This window comes from Bufo bufo, chromosome 6, assembly GCF_905171765.1.
Source record: "Bufo bufo chromosome 6, aBufBuf1.1, whole genome shotgun sequence".
Taxonomy (NCBI): Eukaryota; Metazoa; Chordata; class Amphibia; order Anura; family Bufonidae; genus Bufo; species Bufo bufo.
Window position 1 is genome coordinate 173,919,211 of NC_053394.1, and position 16,480 is coordinate 173,935,690.

General features: G+C 45.3%; 1 protein-coding gene across 4 annotated transcripts in view; it reads left to right on the plus strand.

Annotated features, from left to right (window-relative positions):
* The first annotated feature begins 61 nt into the window (after positions 1 to 61).
* LOC121006079 overlaps positions 62 to 16,480 on the plus strand; it is an 85,439-nt gene continuing 69,020 nt past the window's right edge. The window contains exons 1-2 of one of the 4 annotated variants that reach the window (XM_040438980.1): positions 62 to 283; positions 7,780 to 7,902. The gene's annotated coding sequence lies outside the window, so the exon portion shown is untranslated. Of the gene's footprint in view, positions 284 to 7,779; positions 7,903 to 8,038; positions 8,176 to 16,480 lie in introns of those variants that run through there. The other 3 variants (XM_040438979.1, XM_040438982.1, XM_040438981.1) reach the window with 3 other exon arrangements.

The window sequence follows — 16,480 nt, forward strand, 5'->3', positions numbered from 1 at the left end:
GGAGGAGAGACCTGCGTCAGCTGAGGGTCCGAGTTCAGCTGTCTGCAGGGGGCGGGGCTTCAAGGGTCAGCTGATCGCAGCGTCAGGGATCAGCTGTCTGAAGAGGAAGTGCCTCGCTTCCTGGGAGCTGCTGCTGCTGCTGCACAGACAGTTAACCCTTCATGTCCTGGATCCTCTTTTTCAAGCATCTGCGCTGGCTGGAAGTGGTGTGGAAAAGCATCAGCAGCACTCTACGGAGGATTCTCTGCCTTATTCCTCACAGTCCCACAGGAGCAGCCTGCTGGTGAGAAAATCTCTGTCCCTTCATCCTTTGATTTCTTTTCTGAATTGTTTTCTCGTTTTGTTCCTAAGGTACTTTCACACTAGCGGCAGGACCGATCTGACATGCTGTTCACCCTGTCGGATCCGTCCTGCCGCTATTTCGCTGTGCCGCCGGACTGCCGCTCCGTCACCATTGACTATAATGGGGACGGGGGCAGAGCTCCGGCGCAGCACGGCAGTGCACGGCGAGAGCCGCCGGACTAAAAAGTCGGACATGCAGTACTTTTAGTCCGGCGGCCTCTTGCCGTGCTGCGCCGGAGCTCTGCCCCCGTCCCCATTATAATCAATGTTTACGAAGCGGCAGTCAGGCGGCACAGCAAAATGGTGGCAGGACGGATGCGTCCTGCCGCTAGTGTGAAAGTACCCTAACGCTAATTGCGGATCCACAAAAGAAAAACGGATAACATACTTTTTTTTTTGCGGATCCATTGTAACAATGCCTAAAATGGACAATTATTTTTGCAGGGCTATGGAATGGACATTTTTTTGCGGACCCATTGAAATGAATGGGTCCGCATCCTATCCTCATGTAGCCTTAATGAAAGGTTTGATTGTGCTATCCCAGTGCTTGATAGAGGTATTGGGCTGCCACAAACTTGTGTTAACGAGGCAATTCCATGTGGTTACCATTTTTTTCAGTGAAGGATCGGATTTGGCGCCAGGAATTTATTGATGTTTTATCGCTTTTACCTTCTGCTAGAGAATTGGTTCGCGCAGATACAAAAGGTGATAAAGTTGATGATGAAAAGAAGCGTGCAGTGCCCAAGTCTTTTAACAGTGCTGCAGTAGAAAGATTTCCTGACAAGTGCTGTGGCCTGTTTTAGGACGTTGATATAGGGCTTGGGGCATACAGTCACTTTTGCGGTATGGCCTCTTTCAATTACAAGTCGTTTCGTCAGAAATTAGCAATCCATCTTTCATTGAAATAATTGAATAATTGTCTGTATCGGCATGAGTGCTCGTTTTGTGCGGGTGCAGTCAATCCTCTCAGCAGCAGCCAGGTCCTAAGGAGCAGTTATCCAAAAGTGTTGACAGCAGTGAAGCTGGTAGAAATGTGGCGTACCCCGACCAAGTGACGGCTAAATGACTGATATCCGTTTTTTATGAGTCTATAAGGGTCCATTCACACGTCCGTTATAACACTCCGTTTTCATTCCGATTTAAATCGAAACGTTATTTTCGAATCCATTAATTTCAATTGCCTCTGCAAAAATGCGGACACCAATCATAGTGCTGTCCGAATCAAGGAATCCGTTCCGTTTTCCTATTTTCGAGTATGCGGATCCTGAAAAAAAATTAAGCTTGTCCTACTTTCTGTCCGTTTTTCGGGTCCGTTGTCCATTCAAGCATAAATGCGGATGACATGCACAAAAACCATCCGAATGTCATCCGATTTTGCGGATCCGTTGACAGGAAAATGGATGGAAAAAAAAACGGAATAACAGAAACACGGAACGGATTCTGAAGCACTTTAGTAAAAAAAACAGAAGGTTGTACTGAAAAACGGATCCGCAAATAAAAGGAACGTTTATCTGGAAAGTTAAAAATACTGATGTGTGAATGGACCCTAAAGGGCCTGGCTGTGTTTGGGTGGAGAATTTAAAGGGAGTCTTTCACCTAATACTGACCGTTTTTGAACACTAAGGCCCCTTTCACACTGGGCGAGTATTCTGCGCGGATGCGATGCGTGAGTTGAACGCATTGCACCCGCACTGAATACCGACCCATTCACTTCTATGGGGCTGTTCACATGAGCGGTGATTTTCACACATCACTTGTGCATTGCGTGAAAATCGCAGCATGCTCTATATTCTGCGATGGAGACCCGATCATTATTATTTCCCCTTATAACATGGTTATAAGGGAAAATAATAGCATTCTGAATACAGAATGCATAGTAAAATAGCGCTGGAGGGGTTAAAACAAAGAATAATAATTTAACTCACCTAAGGCCTCTTTCACACTTGCGTTGTTGGGATCCGGCGTGCACTTCCGTTGCCGGAGGTGCCCGCCGGATCCGGAAAAACGCAAGTGTACTGAAAGACGGAGCAGTCTTCAAAATGCTTTCAGTGTTACTATGGCACCCAGGAAGCTATTAAAGTCCTGGTTGCCATAGTAGGAGCGGGGAGCGGGGGAGCGGTATACTTACAGTCCGTGCGGCTCCCGGGGCGCTCCAGAATGACGTCAGAGCGCCCCATGCGCATGGATGACGTGATCCATGTGATCACGTGATCCATGCGCTTGGGGCGCCCTGACGTCACTCTGGAGCGCCCGGGGAGCCGCACGGACGGTAAGTATACTGCTCCCCCGCTCCCCGCTACACTTTACCATGGCTGCCAGGACTTTAGCGTCCCGGCAGCCATGGTAACCATTCAGAAAAAGCTAAATGTCGGGTCCGGCAATGCGCCGAAACGACGTTTAGCTTAAGGCCGGATCCGGATCAATGCCTTTCAATGGGCATTAATTCCGGATCTGGCCTTGCGGCAAGTTTTCAGGATTTTTGGCCGGAGCAAAAAGCGCAGCATGCTGCGGTATTTTCTCCGGCCAAAAAACGTTCCGTTCCGGAACTGAAGACATCCTGAACGGATTTCTCTCCATTCAGAATGCATTAGGATAAAACTGATCAGGATTCTTCCGGCATAGAGCCCTGACAACGGAACTCTATGCCGGAAGAAAAGAACGCAGGTGTGAAAGAGCCCTTAGTCCACTTGCTCGCGCAGCCCGGCATCTCCTTCTGTCTCCTTTGCTGAACAGGACCTGTGGTGACGCCACTCCGGTCATCACATGATCCATCACATGATCTTTTACCATGGTGATGGATCATGTGATGACTGGAGTGACGTCACCACAGGTCCTGTTCAGCAAAGGAGACAGAAGGAGATGCCTGGCTGTGCGATCAAGTGGACTAAGGCGAGTTAAATTATTATTATAATTTTTTTAACCCCTCCAGCGCTATTTTACTATGCATTCTGTATTCAGAATGCTATTATTTTCCCTTAGGCTGGGTTCACACGGGCGTTACGGGAAAATGTGCGGGTGCGTTACGGGAACACCCGCGATTTTTCCGCGCGAGTGCAAAACATTGTAATGCGTTTTGCACTCGCGTGAGAAAAATCGCGCATGTTTGGTACCCAAACCCGAACTTCTTCACAGAAGTTCGGGCTTGGGATCGGTGTTCTGTAGATTGTATTATTTCCTCTTATAACATAGTTTATAAGGGAAAATAATAGCATTCTGAATACAGACTGCATAGTAAACTAGCGCTGGAGGGGTTAAAAAATAAATAAATAATAATTTAACTCGCCTTAGTCCACTTGATCGCGGCCCGGCATCTCCTTCTGTCTCCTTTGCTAAACAGGACCTGTGGTGAGCCTACAGGTAAAGGACCTTTGGTGATCTTTTACCATGGTGATGGATCATGTGATGACCGGAGTGACGTCACCAAAGGTCCTTTACCTGTAATTAATGCTCACCACAGGTCCTGTTCAGCAAAGGAGATAGAAGGAGATGCCGGGCCGCGATCAAGTGGACTAAGGTGAGTTAAATTATATATATATTTTTTTTTAACCCCTCCAGCGCTGTTTTACTATGCATTCTGTATTCAGAATGCTATTATTTTCCCTTATAACCATGTTCTCCATCCCGATCGTCTCCTAGCAACCGTGTGTGAAAATCGCACTACATCCGCACTTGCTCGCGGATGCTTGCGATTTTCACGCAGCCCCATTCACTTCTATGGGGCCTGCGTTGCGTGAAAAACGCAGAATATAGAGCATGCTGCGATTTTCACGCAACGCACAAGTGATGCGTGAAAATCACCGCTCCTGTGAACAGCCCCATAGAAATGAATGGGTCGGTATTCAGTGCGGGTGCAATGCGTTCACCTCACACATCGCATCCGCGCGGAATACTCGCCCATGTGAAAGGGGCCTTATAAGCATGTTATAAGGGAAAATAATACAATCTACACAACCCCGATCCCAAGCCCGAACTTCTGTGAAGAAGTTCGGGTTTGGGTACCAAACATGCGCGATTTTTCTCACGCGAGTGCAAAACGCACCCACACCTTTTCCCGCAACGCCCATCTGAAAGAGGCCTAACACCATTCTCAGCATTATAGTATCCATATGTGAATGCTACTTAGGCCTCCTGCACATGACCGTATGGCTTTTTCAGTGTTTTGCGGTCTGTTTTTCACTGATCCATTGTTCCATTTCTTTGTTTCCGTTGTGTTTCCGTTTCTGTTCCGTTTTTCCGTATGGCATATACAGTATACAGTAATTACATAGATAAAATTGGGCTGGGCATAACATTTTCAATAGATGGTTCCGCAAAAAACGGAACGGAAACGGAAGACATACAGATGCATTTCCGTATGTGTTCCGTTTTTTTGCGGACCCATTGACTTGAATGGAGCCACGGAACGTGATTTGCGGGCAATAATAGGGCATGTTCTATCTTTAAATGGAACGGAAATACGGAAATGGAATGCATACAGAGTACATTCATTTTTTTGGGCAGAACCATTGAGATGAATGGTTCCGTATACGGACCGTATACAGAACGCAAAAAACGGACAGTAAACGGGGAAAAAGCGGTCGTGGGCAGGAGACCTTACTGTTTAGCTGTCCGTCGATTATTTCCTTCAAAAAACATTTTTATCCAATATTCAAATTAGGTCTGAAGGTGCCCAGGGGCGGCGTTCAAGCGGCCGGTGCCCAGGCCCCTCTTCGCTAATCATATGAAACCCCTCACCTTTAAACACTCAGGCCGGCCCTAGGTTCTTCTTATTACCGCCTCCCTTCAGACCTAATTTGAATAAAAGTGTTTTTTTAAGGAAATAAGCGACGGACAGCTAAACAGTAAGTAGCATTCACATATGGGTACTATAATGCTGAGAATGGTGTTAGTGTTCAGAAACAGTCAGTATAGGTGAAAGACTCCCTTTAAAGTCTGTACTGCAATATAAGGAGATGGTAAGAGAGAAGTTGTTGAAGGAATTTCAGGCTGATCAGATTGCTGGTCCACTTTTAAGCCCACCTTAGCTGGTCTCCGCTAGGTGGTGTTCCTAAAAAAGAGCCTGGCATTTAATCCATTTGTCTTATCCTGCTAAGAGGACCTTCCACCGCTCCTGACATGCCTGGTTTAATAGCTTCATGCATTTCCCATGTAATAACAATTCTGGAACATCTACTCTTATGTCTGTATGTTGTGCCATTCCTTTATTATTTCTACTAGAAGTTATGGATGATTGCTAGCAGTCTGCAGTAAGGGTACAGAGGGGAGGTAACAAGTTGGGGGGGGGGGGGGGGTGACTGCACAGACTCACTCTATCCATTGTCAGACAATGCAGGTACACCCCCCCCCCCAACTGGTTACCTCCCCTCTGTACCCTTACTGCAGACTGCTAGCAATCATCCATAACTTCTAGTAGAAATAATAGGACTGGCACAACATACAGACATAAGAATAAATGTTCCAGATTTGTTATTACATGGGGAAAACATGAAGCTATTAAACCAGACATGTCAGGAGCGGTGAAAGGTCCTCTTTAAATGACGAATGCCTAAGTCTTATTGTACGGTGATTGATGTGAAATCAGCTGTTAGGCTTCTTCCGATTCATCCGTCTGGGTACAATTCTTTAGGTTTCCTGTTTGATGGTCAATATTTTTATGACAAATGTCTCCCCATGGGATTTTCTTGTTCTTGTTTTTATTTTGAAGCTTTTTCTAGTTTTCTTCATTGGGTTTTGAAAGGTAATGTTGAAAGTGGTGGTATTTTGCATTACCTTGATGATTTTTATTTGAAGGACCTGTTGATTCTGATTGTTGTTATAATTTGTTTATTGAAGTTTTTTGATATTTGTATATTATTTGGTGTTCCGTTAGCTCAAGAAAAAATGGTTTTATCATGTAATTGTTTGAAATTTCTCAGTATTCGGGTAACATGGAATTTTGTTTACCTACGGATAAGTTAGAAAAAGCCTGTTTGTTGATTGTAAATATGTTAGCTAGCAAAAAGACTACTTTAACCCCTTAGTGACTAATGACATACTGTGTACGTCATGATATGGTGTTAGTTACCGCATCATGACGTACACAGTAAAGTATACTTGCGGTGACAATGGCATCTAAACAGGTGTCACAGACAGCAGAGCTGTCCGGGCACCTGTCAGGGGACCAATCACAGTGGTTCCTGCTTTTTGATCACTGCGATTGGTCAGTCAGATCTGACTGACCAATCGCAGTGCGTCCTGCTTGCCGGCTATCACGTCTGATATGGCAGGTAAAAGATGTGCGGCGCTGAGGGGAGTGAAGGAGAGTACCCTTTCAATAGGGAGAGGGAGGAATGGTGACCCCCTAACTCACCTAGCACTGGCACCTGGCTGCCCTGACGTCCCTAGACGGGCTGCTAACCTGTACGCAGATTACGTGCCTCGTCCCTGGCTTACCCTGAAATAAGCCCTAGGTAGTGAATATTGCTGTGGGAGCACTAGTCCTCGCCACTGACACCTAGGGTAACAGGGAGTGGACAAACAATCCCCAAAGGGAGACAACAAACAGGAGACAACAACAGAAGTGAACCGGAGATCCAACAGCTCCACAGCAACTCCAACTCCATATCTATATCTGGCAACAAGGGATGCAGAAAGGGAGAATAGCTGGGAGTGGCTGACAGAGAACAGCTGAAAGGAAAAGCTACAGATTCCTAACTGGGACAAAAAGGATCGCAAACCTAAGCAGGAAAACCTGGAACGGAATCCATTCCCACCACTAGGTCATGGAGCGATCTCTTGAAACCGAGTGAGTAGCCACCCGCTGCAACCTTCTGACCCCAAGCTCAACTGGGTCAGCAATAGGTCGTGACACCCTCGTGACAGTACCCCCCTTTCTATGAGGGGCCACCGGACACTCAGGACCAGGTCTTTCCGGATGAGAAATGTGGAAAGAACAAAGTAATCTGCTGGCGTTTACTTCTGATGCTGGCACCCACATTCTTTTTTCCGGACCGTAACCTCTCCAAAGCACCAGATATTGAAGAGAGCGTCGGACAAATCGAACAACAATTCTTGCCACCTCAAACTCCAAATTGCCATCAACAATAATTGGAGGATGCGGTAACAGTGATGGTTCCGGCGGTGCAACATACTTTTTGAGCAACGATTTATGAAATACATTATGGATTTTCAATGTTTGAGGTAGCTCCAGGCGAAATGCCACGGGGTTAATGACGGCGACCATTTTATAAGGACTGATAAACCTAGGACCCAATTTCCAAGATGCCTTTAACGTAATATTTCTAGTCGACAGCCACACATAGTCATTCACCCCTAGGTACGATCCTGGTAAACGTTTTTTATCAGCCATACGTTTATATCTGCCGCCAATATTTTTCAAATTGCTTTGAACCTTTTGCCATACAGAAGAGAGTGATAACGTAAACCGTTCTTCCTCAGGTATCCCAGAAGGTTCCCCCTCACTGAAAGTGCAAAATTGAGGATGAAAACCATATGCACCAAAAAATGGTGACTTACCAGTTGATTCTTGATGGCGATTGTTTATAGTAAACTCTGCTAAAGGTAAGTAAGATGACCATTCCTCCTGATTTTCAGACACAAAATACCTAAGATAAGTCTCTAGGTTTTGGTTCGTGCTTTCGGGCTGGCCGTTCGACTGCGGATGGAAGGCTGAGGAAAAGGACAAATGTACCCAAGACGAGAACAAAAAGCTCTCCAGAATTTAGAAATAAACTGGGTTCCACGATCCGAAACAACATCGGAAGGGACCCCCGTGAAGCTTAACTATTTCACTGATATAAACCTGAGCCAGGGTTCTAGCATTTGGCAATGCGGGTAAGGCAATGAAATGCACCATTTTATTGAACCTGTCTACTACTACCAGGATAACCGTTCTACCCACAGATACAGGTAGGTCAGTAATAAAATTCATTGACAGGTGTGTCCACGGTCTGTTGGGAATTACCAGTGGCAACAGAGACCCCGCCGGACGAGTATGAGTGACTTTAGCACGTGCACAGGTTGTATAGGTAGACACAAAGACAACTACATCCTGCTGCAACCTCGGCCACCAAAAACGATGAGACAATAGCTCCGAGGTTGCCCTACTACCTGGGTGCCCAGCTGTCACGCTCTAGTGTGGGAGGGAAACCCCACACCGAACATGTTAGGGAAAGGGGAAAAGAAATAAGGCCTGAAAACTAGGGCAGGAAGATGGACACCTCCTAATGAAAACCCTAATCAAAGCCCTGACTGACTACCAGTATAAACAGACCCCAGAGGTAGGTGAGTTCATACACAGGAATACCTAAAGTCCTATCTAACCCTAAAGGACCTTGGTACTAATGACAGGAATAAGACATCCTGTTCCTCCAAAAGGAAGGATGAACAGGAGTCTCTTAGACCTAATACAACAAGGAAATGCAACACACAGAAAAGCCAAAATACAAAGGGAAAGGTAACACTTAACTTCCAAGAAGCTATGGCAGCACCAGGAACTCAGCTGAGATCCAAACACCAGCTATCTACAGGTTCAACTGAAGCTATAAACCGCACAGCATTGTTGGAGAAACCACTATAAATATTGAAATATAATTGACCACAATAGCAACACCTGGAGATTAGGGGGGGAGGCCAGTACCAGAAACAACACAGGCGCCTATTGATCCACAAGGTAAACATGTCAAATCAAACCACGTGTTGCCAGTCTCAAAGATCTCCTGCCACTCACTGTCGCTGAGACGACCGTATGTGACACCAGCGAGTGCAGAATTATGATGTTCTTTTGAAATTTCAACGCGCAAATACAAGGGCGCAAACAACTTTCCTGGGGGACAGGAGACCGGGGCGTTCCCCTGAGCCTCCAACACCATCCCGTCCAGGTCTGAGTGTAACGCAGAGACAACCACACTCCTATTGTAAAATCGGCACCGAATCGTCAACATCACCCCCTCCAGGAAAACTTCGGGATAACACATCAGCTTTGGTATTTTTTGCCCCCGGACAATAGGCGATAACAAAATTAAACCTGGTAAAAAACAAAGACCACCTAGCTTGTCTTAGGGGTAAGACGTTTAGCAGATTCAAGGTACAGTCCTGATCAAAAGTTTAAGACCACTTGAAAAATGGCAACATGCAACAAGAAGAAATGAGAGTGAGACAAAACATTTTTTGAGCATTCAATTACCGGTAATTGAAAATAACGATTAAACTGAAACAGGCTGTTTTTCAGCTAATCCAAATTTTAGGACCACATGCCTTTTAAAAGACCAAATCTGTGCAAAGATGTGAATTCATTGTCATTTTCTGTCAGGTAGTCACACGTTGTGATGGCAAAGGCAAAAAAACTCTCCCTTTTTGAACGTGGTCGGGTTGTTGAACTGCATAAGCAGGTTCTCTCACATCGCACCATCGCAGGTGGGACGCAGTAAGACAGTCATTTGGAATTTCTTAAATGATCCCGAGGGTTATGGGAAAAAAAAGTCAAGTGGAAGACCCAAAAAAATTTCATCAGCACTGAGCCGGAGGATCCAATTGGCTGTCCGTCAAGACACTGGACGATCCTCGACCCAAATTAAGGCCCTTACTGGTGCTGACTGCAGCCCCGTAAACATCAGACGGCATCTGAGACTTAAGGGCTTCAAAAACAAAAAACGTCTTCAAAGACCTCGTCTCCTTGAACGCCACAGAACTGCTCGTTTGGACTTTGCAAGAGAGCACCAAACATGGGACATTCAAAGGTGGAAGAAAGTTTTATTCTCTGAGAAAAAATTTAACCTTGATGGTCCTGATGGTTTCCAACGTTACTGGCATGACAAGCAGATCCCATCTGAGATGTTTTCTACGTGCCATAATTGTCTGGGGTGCTTTTTCCTTCAGTGGAACAATGGAACTTCAGGAAGTGTAGGGGCGTCAAACTGCCGCTGGCTATGTCCATATGTTGCAGAGAGCATTCCTCATCACTGAGAGCCCTCGTCTGTGTGGTAACGACTGGGTTTTTCAACAGGACAACGCTACAGTACACAATGCCCGCAGGACAAGGGACTTCTTCCAGGAGAATAACATCACTCTTTTGGCCCATCCTGCGTGTTCCCCTGATCTAAATCCAATTGAGAACCTTTGGGGATGGATGGCAAGGGAAGTTTACAAAAATGGACAACAGTTCCAGAGAGTAGATGGCATTCATGCGGCCGTCTTCACTTGGAGAAATGTTCCCACTCACCTCATGGAAACGTTTGCATCAAGCATGCCGAAACGAATTTTGGAAGTGATAAACAATAACAGCGGAGCTACTCATTACTGAGTTCATGTTTGGAAGTTGGATTTCTGTTTTGGGGGGTTTCGTTTTTTTTTGGAGGTGTGGTCCTAAACTTTTGATCAGCTGAAAAACAGCCAGTTTCAGTTTATTCGTTGTTTTTTCATTAAATTGAATGCTCAAAAAATGTTTTGTCTCACTCCCATTTCTTCTTGTTGCATATTGAAGCTCTACTTGGAACCTTTGTTAGTATGGTGGTCTTAAACTTTTGATCAGGACTGTATAACAGATTTTTATGATCCGTAATCACCGTGACGGGATGAGCTTCCCCCTCCAAAAAGCGACGCCATTCCTCAAACGCTAATTTAATAACTAAAAGTTCCCTGTTGCCTAGATCATAATTCTTCTTGGCTGCCAACAATTTCTTAGAAAAGAAAGCACAAGGATGCCATTTACTTGGAGACGGACCCTGGGACAGTACAGCCCCCATCCCCACCTCCGATGCATCAACATCAGGCTGGACTAGTATGGCTGCCGAGGTGAAACTCTCTTTCAGAGAGGAAAAAGCCAGTTTAGCAGCGTTAGACAATTTATAAAAATCAGTCCCCTTCTTTGTCATGTCTGTAAGGGGTTTAACAATCACCAGATAATTCTGAATTTATTTTCTATAGAAATTGGCAAAACCCAAAAAACTCTGCAGAGCTTTTAGGTTCTCATGGAAGATCCCATTTTAGGATTGCGCTGACCTTCTCTGGATCCATACGGAACCCCAAAGCTGATAGCAGATACCCCAGGAATTGTACCCCCTGTACGGCGAATACACATTTCTCCAATTTAGCATATAACTTATTCGTCCGTTAAATCTGCAACACCTGCCTGACATGTACCTTGTGTGTCTCCAGATCGGGTAAATAGATCAAAATATCAAGATATATCACCACAAATCTGCCGACAAGATGACAAAATATATCTTTGACAAAGTGTTGAAAGACAGCAGGAGCATTAGTCAAGCCAGATGGCATGACCAGGTTTTTATAATGCCCCTCAGGAGTGTTAAACGCTGTCTTCCACTGATTCCCCTCTTTGATGCGAATCAGATTGTAGGCTCCCCTTAAATCCATTTTGGAAAACCATTTCGTATCCGCAATCTGATTAAAGAGGTCGGGAATGAGAGGAAGAGGATAGGGGTCTCGGATAGTTGTCCGATTTAGTATACAAAAATCTAGGCAAGGACCCAAACCCCCATCTTTCTTCTTCACAAAGAAGAACCCTGCAGCCACGGGTGAAGAAGAGGGTCTGATATGTCCATTAACTAAACTCTCGGCTCAGTTTTATTACCCAAAACTACCATAGCTGGCAAAACAAACTGAGACGTTCGTATGGAGATGTATACACCCAGGTTGTCATCCTCCGCACAACATGGGGTCCGTAGTTCCGGTGGTTGTTTCTTTTTGGGTACGGATGGACAAGCTCCAATGAAATGACCCATCCGACCACAAAAAACAAACCATTGTCTTACGGCAAACCCCTGGAGGACCAACCTGATGAGTGGCTCCCCCTAGTTGCATGGATTTGTCTGGGTCAAATCAGACTCCGGCCTGATAAAAGTCTCTGCAGGACAAGAACTCCTTAGCCTATCCCTAAGGCGTATATAAATTCTTATAGATAGCGGCCTCAAGGGATATAGGAGTCTCATACAGCTCAAGAGCGTCTTTTACTTTCTCTGACAACCCCTGGCAAAACTGGCTCCTGAGAGTGGTCATTCCACCTTCGAAATTCGGAACAATAAACTTGAAGCCATCGTAATCTAGACTCAGCTAGGGAGACTCGGTCAGGGTCATCCTATATGAGACCCAGGGCCTCAAAAAACTAATCTACCAATCGGAGGGCCTGGGTACCAGCTGGTAACGAAAAAGCCCAGTATAGAGGATCCCCTTGGAGAAGGGAGATAAAAATTAAGACCCACTGTTCCTCATTACCAGAGGAATTTGGGCGCAGCCTGAAATATAATTTACAGGCTTCTCGGAACACCACAAATTTCTCTCTCCCTCCTGAAAATTTGTCTGGGAGTGCAACTTTAGGTTCCAGATTGACCTGGTTACCCATAGCAACCACTGAGTTTGAAGTCTGCTGCAGCTGCTGCTGGTGAAGGACCAACGCACTTAATTCTGTCACTTCAAGAGACAGACCTTGCAACTGCTTTGCCAAAACAGCAATAGGATCCATAGTGGATCTTAAAAAAAAATAATTATAATTTTTATTTTATTTTTCGACATAAAGGCCAGATATAATATCACGTCTGATATGGCAAGTAACAGATGTGAGGCGCAGAGGGAAGTGAAGGAGAGCACCTTTTCACTAGGTAGAGGGAGGAGTGGTGACCCCTAACTCGCCTAGCACTGGCACCTGGCTGCCTTGATGTCCCTAGACTGGCTGCTAACCCATATGGCGATCACGTGCCTCATCCCTGGCTTACCTTAAAAAAAGCCCTAGGTAGTGAATAGGGCGGTGGGAGCACTATTCCTCACCACTGACACCTAGGGTAACAACAGGGCAAGGACAAACAACACAAACACTACAAACAATCCCCAAAGGGAGACAACAACAAGAGTGAACCGGAGATCTAACAGTTCCAGTTCCAACACCTCCACAGCAACTCCAACTCCACCAGAGGTCAGAATAGAAGATCTGGAAAGAAAGTCTATATCTGGCAACAGGGGAAGCATAAAGGGAGAATATACACTCACCTAAAGAATTATTAGGAACACCTGTTCTATTTCTCATTAATGCAATTATCTAGTCAACCAATCACATGGCAGTTGCTTCAATGCATTTAGGGGTGTGGTCCTGGTCAAGACAATCTCCTGAACGCCAAACTGAATGTCAGAATGGGAAAGAAAGGTGATTTAAGCAATTTTGAGCGTGGCATGGTTGCTGGTGCCAGACGGGCCAGTCTGAGTATATCACAATCTGCTCAGTTACTGGGATTTTCACGCACAACCATTTCTAGGGTTTACAAAGAATGGTGTTAAAAGGGAAAAACATCCAGTATGCGGCAGTCCTGTGGGCAAAAATGCCTTGTGGATGCTAGAGCTCAGAGGAGAATGGGCCGACTGATTCAAGCTGGTAGAAGAGCAACGTTGACTGAAATAACCACTCGTTACAACCGAGGTATGCAGCAAAGCATTTGTGAAGCCACAACACGCACAACCTTGAGGTGGATGGGCTACAACAGCAGAAGACCCCACCGGGTACCACTCATCTCCACTACAAATAGGAAAAAGAGGCTACAATTTGCACGAGTTCACCAAAATTGGACTGTTGAAGACTAGAAAAATGTTGCCTGGTCTGATGAGTCTCGATTTCTGTTGAGACATTCAAATGGTAGAGTCCGAATTTGGCGTAAACAGAATGAGAACATGTATCCATCCTCTGATGGCTACTTCCAGCAGGATAATGCACCATGTCACAAAGCTCGAATCATTTCAAATTGGTTTCTTGAATATGACAATGAGTTCACTGTACTAAAATGGCCCCCACAGTCACCAGATCTCAACCCAATAGAGCATCTTTGGGATGTGGTGGAACGGGAGCTTCGTGCCCTGGATGTGCATCCCTCAAATCTCCATCAACTGCAAGATGCTATCCTATCAATATGGGCCATTTCTAAAGAATGCTATCAGCACCTTGTTGAATCAATGCCACGTAGAATTAAGGCAGTTCTGAAGGCAAAAGGGGGTCCAACACCGTATTAGTATGGTGTTCCTAAAAATTCTTTAGGTGAGTGTATAGTAGCTGGGAGTGGCTGACAGAGAACAACTAAAAGGAAAAGCTAAAGATTCGTAACTGGGACAAAAAGGATCACAAACTTAAGCAGGAAAACCTGCAGCAGAATCCATTCCCAGCACTAGGTCATGGAGCAATCTCTTGAAACCGAGTGAGTAGCCACCCACTGCGACCTTCTGACCCTAGGAACAGCAGGGTAAGCGATAGGTCGTGACACCCTCGTGACACTGGCAGGCAGAATCATCCAGCGCAGCTCCGATCCCCTTATTCTGACAGTTACCCTTCAGGAGAACGGAGCTGCGCTGTTCTGGTCTCCTGTCAGAGTGCCCACAAGTGCCACCAACACCCCACAGTGCTCCAAACACACTCTGTTCCCCTTGACTCCCCATCCTCCTTTTTTGTGTTTTTATTTATAATCTAGTATAGTATAGTCTTAGTTAGTTAGTGTTAGCGTTAGGCATTGGTAAAAAAAATATTTTTTATACAGTATGTGTGTGTGTGTGTGTGTGTGTGTGTATATGTGTATATATATATATATATATATATATATAATTAGCAGAAGGACACGGCTTCGCACGGGTATATTTCATATATTTTATTTAATGTTTGTGTGTGTCGTTAACCGATATCAACAGTATCCCCCATAACAGTGACCTCTACAGCACCCCGCCCCTTTAACAGTGAACTCGACAGTCCCCCACTCCTTAACACTGACCCCCCCCACAGTGCCCCGCCACTTTAAAATGGGCCCTTCGCAGCAGCCCATCCCCTTATCTTTGACCTTTACAGCAGCCCGCCCCTTTTTAACAGTGAGTTTCACAGCACCCTTACTCCCTTGACAGTGACCTCCACAGTACCCCGCTGCCTTAACAGTGACCTCACAGTACCCTGCTGCCTTAACAGTGACCTCCACAGCAGTTACCCCTTTAATAGTGGCCCCTGCCCCCTTAAAAGTGACCTTCACAGCACCCGCCCCTTTAACAGTAACATCCACAGTGCCCGCCCGTTTAACAGTGACCTCAACAGTGCCCTGCCCTTTAATGCTAGGGCTACACAACATGTGTCGTGCAACATTTTGTCTCAACAATTTTTATAATGATAGGCTATGGTGTAGCACTGCGATATGCGACATACTGCGACACGACAGTCGCAAGAAATTCATCCAAGATGGATGCATGTAGCAGCGTAGTTGTGCGCTATGTGTTGTGTGACTTATTGTCATCCTGTAGCCCTAGCCTAAAGCTGACCTACAGCAGTGAAGAAAAATGGCTGGGTTGTTATGGAAACCTGGAGTAAAACTGTGTGTATGGCAGTTGGGATTTGAAGAGAAAGACTTGCAGGCTTGTATTGGCTAATGCAGGTAATTTTTTTGGGAATATCTCAGGAACAGTACGTCCTAACCTTCCCGAACACCTGATGTACCTGTGTGCCAAATTTGGTGAAGATTGGTTTAGTCGTTTGGTCGCGCATAAAGAACAGACAGACAGCCAAACAAATTTTTATATACAGTACAGACCAAAAGTTTGGACACACCTTCTCATTCAAAGAGTTTTCTTTATTTTCATGACTATGAAGGCATCAAAACTATGAATTAACACATGTGGAATTATATACATAACAAACAAGTGTGAAACAACTGAAAATATGTCATATTCTAGGTACTTCAAAGTAGCCACCTTTTGCTTTGATTACTGCTTTGCACACTCTTGGCATTCTCTTGATGAGCTTCAAGAGGTAGATCCCTGAAATGGTCTTCCAACAGTCTTGAAGGAGTTCCCAGAGATGCTTAGCACTTGTTGGCCCTTTTGCCTTCACTCTGCGGTCCAGCTCACCCCAAACCATCTCGATTGGGTTCAGGTCCGGTGACTGTGGAGGCCAGGTCATCTGGCGCAGCACCCCATCACTCTCCTTCATGGTCAAATAGCCCTTACTTTCAAAGTTTTCACAATTTTTCGGCTGACTGACTGACCTTCATTTCTTAAAGTAATGATGGCCACTCGTTTTTCTTTACTTAGCTGCTTTTTTCTTGCCATAATACAAATTCTAACAGTCTATTCAGTAGGACTATCAGCTGTGTATCCACCTGACTTCTCCTTAACG